Here is an 8,217-nt window from a genome sequence, read left to right as displayed (position 1 = left end):
GATTGAATTCCCGAAGTATTGGAATCATGCTTTGACCGTTTATACATTGCGGAATAAGTTTTTGGAATAAGAAACTAATCGTTTGTTCAAACTGCCTTACAATACCCTTGGAGTGAAAGGGATGTAGTCGTTGAACAAAAGAGTAGAAATGACTTGAAATGAGATGAAGAGATTTATATGTTGTAAAATTTCTTTTTAAGGAAACATTAGTAATGTTAACATTTAAGGATATTCTTTATGATATTTAATGATTAATATCTTAATTTTGGAAAGTCAACAGTTTAAAATTTTTTTTGGAAATAATAGTTAAAAAACCGATAAAAGTTACTATATATAAATAACTTTCCAACATTCAAACTTTAATATAAATATTATGCTTTATATTAACCATATATAAATTTGGTTTATATGGCAACATTCCAACATTAGAACTTTAATATAAATATTATGCTTCTTTTTTATTAATAATGGAAACGTGTTAAGATTTTAAATAAAACTTTAAAATAATTAGAATGTTATTAAGACGTAACACAATATAGTGTTTAATAATATCATCTTTAATTGATATAACAATTGAATACCATAATAAAAACAAAACATAATACATAGTTATCAAAACGTAACATCATGTCATATCATAGAATTAAAGTTGTTTTTCGAAATAAACAACTAAACCATGAAACAATCACGTTCATATAAAATAACCACACGAGTCAAACCATTGTCAAATTTCGAAAAAAAACCCAACAAAAATATCCAAATAATGAACACAAAACCAACGATGATATCAAATGTTTGAATTATAGATGACTAAGTTTCTTTCTTTAGAATTAGAAGCACTTCATCGACACCACTGTCTTTACGCATCTTTGATGAAGACTGGGAAGAAACATCATCCACGTCATACACGGTATCCAAATTGCGCTTCAAGTCACGTTCGCTGTTCGTATCCAAGTCAGCATCCTTCTGATCAAACGATGTTGTAAAGCCAACTTTAAAAACATTTGAGCAAGGGGTTACATCGTCTCCCGTTTGGGATATAGAATCCTATAAAAATAAAATAAATAAATAAATAGGGATGAGTTATAAATATTCATTTAACAGATAATGAGTAAAACTTAAATGATATATAAGGTAAAGGATAGTAAACCTTAACAGGCAAATCATTATTACGATTTGAATCGGATGGTTCGACATTGACGGCTTCGTCATCAATAGGCTGATTTTTAAAAAAAAAAAATTAAAAAAACAAAAATGATAATAATTAATAGCTAAACATTGTTGGCAAATTGTAATAATAGTACAAAGGTGAATTGGAATAAATATACCTGAATAGTGTCAAAATGTTTATCAAGCTCGGATAAAACCACCGGGTTATTAGTCATCTTGGAGACTGAGTAGCCATCAGACTTCTTGCTAATGTTAAAAAGAAGAAACAGCAATCTTGAACGCAAACTTCATATTGAGTAAAGAATTTAGCTCCTTTGGAAAGCTTCCTTCGTTTGCTAACTGTTGAAAAACAAAATATACTTTACTGTTGTATAATAACGAAAAAATATGATAAAAAGGAATTATTTAGTACTTACTTCAATGTTGTTGTCTAAAAGCTGATTAGCATTAACCTTCAAAAGCTTTGTCACCTCACGCTCAAACAATGTCAGACTAACAATACCAGTACAATCTTGCACACGTATATAAAGCCTAATTCTGCAAAATATATTAATGAGATTTACTTTTTTTGATAAACAAAACTTAACATGGATAATATTTACCTTGGAATTGATGAAACGTTCTTTGTATTACAAACATCAGTCTTGCATTCCAAGACAGTAACCTCTTCAAAACCATCAGTACCATCCTGCTTCTCTTTAACAACAGTAATGGTTGAAACCTTTTTGTTGCAGGTTATGCACGCGTTGTAAAACCACTCATTATTCGATGCAAAACTCTTGATAGTCCCAACAATGACAACAAACTTCGTCTGTGTTTAAGATATAGATAATGTATAACAAAATAGATAAAGGAAAACATATTAAAACAATTTTTATCCGTGTTACCGTATCTATTGAGTTTAACGACCCAATGGGATAAAAAGTCAAGTCAGATAGGAACTCTTCAGTGGCAGACTTCACAACAGAAGAACTTAAGCCAGAATAACTGGAAGAAATTTCAGGAGAAAGTTTCTCGATAAATCTAATAAAAATGAAAAATAATTATTTAGAACATTATTAAAAGTAATACATATTCAAAAGATATTATAAAAAAATGTAATAAGATTACAAACCTTTTCTTGAAATCCAAAATCTCTTTCACCTCAGAGTTTATCAAGACTCGAGTTACATTATACAAATTGGAGACAAACAAATTACCTGTTTAATTATAACAACATGTAAATAAAAGTCCAACTTGTATAAAAAACAATATGTAGTTTAATGAAAAGTCAGAGTGTCAGTATAGAATATACCTCCCCAAAATCTGTACTTCCCAAACTGAACAACAACCACAACATTCTTTTCATCCTTATTGTTCTTCTCAAAATCTAAAATCTGATCAGCATAACAACCCCATAACGTGACGTAAATCTGATGGTATCTAAAAAACAAAAATTAAAGAATTAACTTGATAGTTGTAAAATATATAAAAAATGGGATAAATATATAAGTCAAAGAAGGTATATATATATATATATATATATATATATATATATATATATATATATATATATATATATATATATATATATAAGAATGTACTGCAAATCTTCCAAAATAAAGGTAGTCTTCTTCTCGTCTTTGTCGTTATTATGATCACTTTTATCATCTGACGGAAAACACTTGACCACAAAACCGATAACATCTAAACATCACAGAATAATGAAATTAATATTACATAACATATATAATATTAAATTGATTAAAAATTAAGAAAAAATTAAAAATAATTTACCAATCGGGCTTTTGAAAGACTTGCTATCATCATGAGGGTCATCCACAATAGAATCAAATGAAGAAAAGTCAAATCCCCATTCAGCACCAACAGGCTCGTTGCATTCTTGGACAGTAGTGTTGTCATTTAGATTGATCTTGAACGAACTATGAACATATTTGACTTTTTGACGATTTTCACCCATCGAAGGGTTATGAATAGTTAAACATTGATTTTCTTTCAGCAAATGCTCATAACCAGTAGTGTTTTTCTGTAAAACAAAGGCCTGCATTTTCGTGCCCTGAAAATAAAAGTTTTATAATTAATTATAAACTGAAACTAATTATTTTTTTATTCAAACAAAAGTATGAATTGGTCTAAAAAAAACCTCCTGGTCCATGAATATCATGTCGTAGCAATAAATCTTTCTAGGATTGTTGAACGTAGGTTTTGTCCATAGCCGAACTATGCGGATTCTGATAGTGTAATCATCAACATTAAGATCAACATTATTCAGACGTATGATAGCAGCCTGTTCCATCTCTGAAATTAATAAAAAACAATTAAAATAGGTTACTTGATGATCATATAGAACAATCTTTGAAGAAAAGAACATGAAAAACATCGTATGTTTGCTGATGACTAAAATAACTATATCTATATGAAAGACAAAGAAACTGACAAAACTCATACCAGAAGATATGTATATCGAAATATACAACTTCAGTAGTTGTGATGTGTATGAATCATAACAAATGAGACTTATTTATAAAATAAAGTGGTCACTTAATTATGGTAGCAATATTATTTATTTTAATTATAATTGACAACCTTTACTAAAATAAAAAAATTACATTTATCTAAATTATTATGATTCATCAGTTTCCATAATTATCTACATGAAATTGCAAAGGAAGGAATTTTTATGATTAATAACTTTCAAAGTAAAAAGTTTCGAATTTGCAACCTATTAAGAGAAAGTTGACTTTCTGTAGTTAAAAAGAATATAAATAGCTTATTTATGCTAAATGTTAAATGTTATATAAAAAGTTTATAATGTAACAGGTACAAACTAAAATGCAAGGTTTAAAAATGAAAAACATAGTGTTATGTTCTATATGTAGTACTAATTCATAATACTTAGTGTTATATTCTATATGTAGGACTAAGTACATAATACAATCTTCTACAATCTAGAAATAACAACACTATAATCTATGTGCAGAAAATAAAAAGATAAAATCACGAATAGGATCGTGATTATTTTAAATCATGTTAAATGGTTAAAATTAAAAGGTATTATATCAATCAGTTATAAATATGATTGACTTTAATGTTTAAAATTTAAATTTTTTATATTTTTTAAAAGCCATAAAAATATATTATACATTAAATTCTCACGATTACAGAATATACAGCAATATTATTATAACAGATTGAACAGTGAGTTATATAAACACTATATTATTTGTAAACATTAATCACCAATGTTAATGTTGGAATATATCAATTTAATTTTATCCTTATAAGTAGTTTGTATATCGTTTTTGATATATCATACATGTAGTGGGAATAAAAACTACTAATAACATAGATTCAACTTTAAAGACATGGCATATAGTGATTAAAATAACAGTTAAGATATGAAAATTATATAAAAACTTGAAATTGAAAACCAAAACCAATGTTAAAACCAAAAAACTGGAAAGGCAAAAAACATGCCGTAATTGTCATATAACTAATTACTACGCGTAACGTAAGGTACAACCCTCTCAACACTCAAAACCTGCTCATTTCCATCAAAAGAATAGTGAACCTGGTCACGGACCTTAATTCGAGCGGCTTTCATGAACTTCTTCCAACAGGTTAAAGCGTATCGAAAACCACGACCGTTGCTTCTTTTTTCACGTCTTGTACCATTGGTAATCTGCAGTGGCGGATCCATATGCAAAAATCTTATGGTCAAATCTTTTAAACTTTCATCAAGTTTAGCCTTGCGTGAAACAGGATCAGGGATTCTCTGCATTGTTGTAAAAATATAATTAATAATAAATATGAATGTTTATAAAGTAAAAAAAAAAATGAGAAAACTTGTTTTTAAGCAGTTTGTAAAAGTATATTCAAACTTACAAAATAATCTTCACCAGCCGTATTAACAAACCGAGTAACACCACCATCTATGTGTTCATCAATTTCATTTTCAGCATCTACGGGTGCAACTTCAGCCTGCAAATTAATATATATAACATGTAATAAATTAGCATATATATTAAATTTATAAATAAGTATCAATATGTAATTTACCTCGTCAACATCTACATCAGGATAATTGATTTCAACACCGTTTTTTCCAAAAACTTTTAAATAGAAAAAATGACCAAAACCTTTTGTAAATAACAATAAACAACCAACCTCCAACTGAAACAGACTAACAATTACGTCCATACCAACGGTAAAACCGACTTTACAGTCAGATGTTACAATGGAAACGTTAAATGTTTTGTTGTCTATCATTACAGTAGATGTTACATCATTTGAGGAATAATCGTAACTTTTCGGCAAAGTACATTGAGGAATGACCTGTAGGATGATAAAAAAACAAAAGAAAAAAAGGTTACTATTAATATAACTAAAGTAATAATTCTATACATTAGGAAAAATAATATCTGAGTTTATCTTACATAAAAATTACATGACGGAGAGAGCATATATGTCCAGGAAGAGCCACGACTAACCCCATCAACGAAACTTGTTAATTTAAAAGTAGTAGGATCTAGTGGATTAAAAACTACCAAACATCCTTTGGTTAGTCCCAAGTGTCCTACAACATTGGACCAACCATGAAAAAAAATAACTTCCCTTTAGAAGCGCTTAAAAAAACATTAAAGACACAACCATCTTCAGTATGTATCATAACATTAGTAGGGCCTTTGTCAACACCCCATAGTTTGGACGCAGCGTCATCTGGAATGGCCTAATAAAACAATAAAATGGAAAAACAAATTATAATTATACTCAAAAGATTTAAACAAAACAATTATAGTAAACTGTATTAAATAAGAAGAAAAAAAAGAACACAAATAACTCAATAAAAAATTATTCATTTACCATAATAAGTTGGTCTGCTCGATTCATTTCCCTACAGAACCAGGGTGCTCTGTAACTGAATTACAAAATACAAATGTTAATAAAGTAAAACATGTTTAGGTTATTGTTACAAAATAATTAAAATGAATACAAAATACCTTGATGAACTCTCACCCATAGTAAATACCTAAAAAACAGTTTACATAAACAAACGACATCAGATAAATTATTATGCATTCAACATAATTACAAACAAAATAATCCAATTATGCAATCAAACAGAAAATTCATGAAAAAATTAATATGAAAACAACTATCTATCATAAACATAATGTGCAAAGCAAGTTATGTCAATTAATTATAAAATCATATTATCATATCATAAAAAATAAACTGATTACATAAAAATTTGATAGATTACATAAACATGTGAAATAACAAAAAAAAAAAATAAACTGATTTTCCATTACAATCAGTTGAATCAGGAGTTCTATAACACAAAAAATAACGAAAATATCAAATTGAAAAAAAACCTATAAACAGATTAATTCATAAAAATTCATAAAAATCTATATTATATAACAATCGGATCTACGTTTTTTTATAAAGTTAATTAATATAATACAAAGAAACATGATAAATAAAAAATATTCATCTTCGAAAACAAAATCTTAAAACCCCAAAATCAATTGATTTTTATATGCAAATTCGGATATAGACTGTTGAATCACAATCACAAAATTATTAACAATTACAATCAAATAATATTAATTTACATCAATTAAAATAAAACTTAACACAGATATTACATAACAATCGGATATAGGGTTTCATATAAACTTGATTGAATGAAAAAACATTAGAAATTAAAATTATTCAGCATCCAAATCGGGTTTAGGGTTTTGCATAAACATCATATTTTTATAGAAAACCATAAATTAAAACCCCAAATTCAACAGATTTTTCAATGACAATCATATTTAGGGTTAATTCAACATAAACATAATTTTAAGAAATTAAAGAAATGAAAAAACACATGATAATGATTAAAGAAGAAATTTAACATAAACAACTTACAGATTTGTATATCGATTTGAGAATCTCTGAATCGCCGAAATAAGAAAAGGTAGACGTCGATGAAGAACCAGAAGACTCGAATCCAATGAATATATGTAGATCCAGCGAATTTCATTGTTATATAAGGAAACCAAAGGTATTCTTGGAAGATGATTGGAGTGAAGCTGAAGAGATTTTTGTGTGAAACGGTGGTGAATATTAATTAGGTTAAAGAAAGAAGAAGGAAAAGAAAAGAAGAGTGAGGGATGTGGTTTTGGCGGTCATTAGAAGAAAATAGGGATTAGTCTAATGCCAAGTGTCAAGTAATAGGTTAAAAGTATGACAAGTGGCTAAAAATTATTTTGTTTTATTAGAAGTAGTAGATTAAAGATAATAATTTGAGCCGAACCGAGCCGAGCGGACCTTTGCTCATGCTTGGCTCGTTTATAAACCGAACCGAGCAGAGTGGCTTGTTTATAACCGAGCGTCAAATCGAACGAGTATTTTTCGAGCAATTTCCGAACGAGCGGCAAGCGGTTTAAACGGCCTAGTTACGAGTACACAAGGGCTAATAAACCAACAGAAAAAAACCACTATCCGTGATATACGCTTTTGTAAGGAGATTGGGAATTTTGCTGCTGTGGTTATTCCTCTTTTGCATGATTTTGGTTTAGAATGTTGCTTATTATTTTAGTAGCATTTAACAAAGTATCAATCAGTTGAGATCTTTAAACATGAGTTTTACATTGTGAACAAGTCTAAACGAGTAATAGTTTGGGTTAAAGAAAGTCAGGGCCTACTTTTTTCTGGTCTGGCCCAACCCATGATCCGATTAGCTCGCCGGTCCGCTCTTTGGTTTTAGAATTTAATGCAATTTGGTTTCGGATTCTTCGAGCCGGGGATCTCACTGGAAGCAACCTCTCTATTCCTACGGGGTAGAGGTAAAACTGTCTACATCTTACCCTCCTCAGACTCTACCATAGCTTTACTATTTGTGAGATTTACTAAGTATAATGATGATGATGGTTTCGGGGGTTCTGTCCGGTCTTTCTTTCATGTTTGTCGTTCGCTACCATAGACGCGTCCTCAACAGATGGCGGACATGAAGGTTCCGCCCAACATGGGCGTCCATGATGGATGGCCACCTAG

At 29.2% G+C, this 8,217-nt stretch overlaps 3 long non-coding RNA genes across 3 annotated transcripts; all 3 read right to left on the bottom strand.

Annotated features, from left to right (window-relative positions):
• Positions 1 to 1,150: 1,150 nt before the first annotated feature.
• Positions 1,151 to 1,734, bottom strand: LOC110914601. The gene is made up of 3 exons (XR_004880308.1): positions 1,587 to 1,734; positions 1,329 to 1,509; positions 1,151 to 1,219 (listed from the first exon to the last, which is right to left on the bottom strand). It is a non-coding gene; the product is annotated as an uncharacterized LOC110914601 (long non-coding RNA).
• Positions 1,735 to 2,155: 421 nt separating this feature from the next.
• On the bottom strand, positions 2,156 to 2,628 carry LOC118487118. The gene is made up of 3 exons (XR_004880307.1): positions 2,465 to 2,628; positions 2,285 to 2,369; positions 2,156 to 2,193 (listed from the first exon to the last, which is right to left on the bottom strand). It is a non-coding gene; the product is annotated as an uncharacterized LOC118487118 (long non-coding RNA).
• A 3,028-nt stretch (positions 2,629 to 5,656) lies between these two features.
• On the bottom strand, positions 5,657 to 6,082 carry LOC118487117. Its single transcript, XR_004880306.1, has 2 exons — positions 6,034 to 6,082; positions 5,657 to 5,899 (listed from the first exon to the last, which is right to left on the bottom strand). It is a non-coding gene; the product is annotated as an uncharacterized LOC118487117 (long non-coding RNA).
• Positions 6,083 to 8,217: the final 2,135 nt, after the last annotated feature.

Source organism: Helianthus annuus, chromosome 15 (assembly GCF_002127325.2).
Source record: "Helianthus annuus cultivar XRQ/B chromosome 15, HanXRQr2.0-SUNRISE, whole genome shotgun sequence".
NCBI lineage: Eukaryota > Viridiplantae > Streptophyta > Magnoliopsida > Asterales > Asteraceae > Helianthus > Helianthus annuus.
Note: the sequence above shows the minus strand (reverse complement) of the source record. Positions and strands in the feature narration are given on the sequence as shown.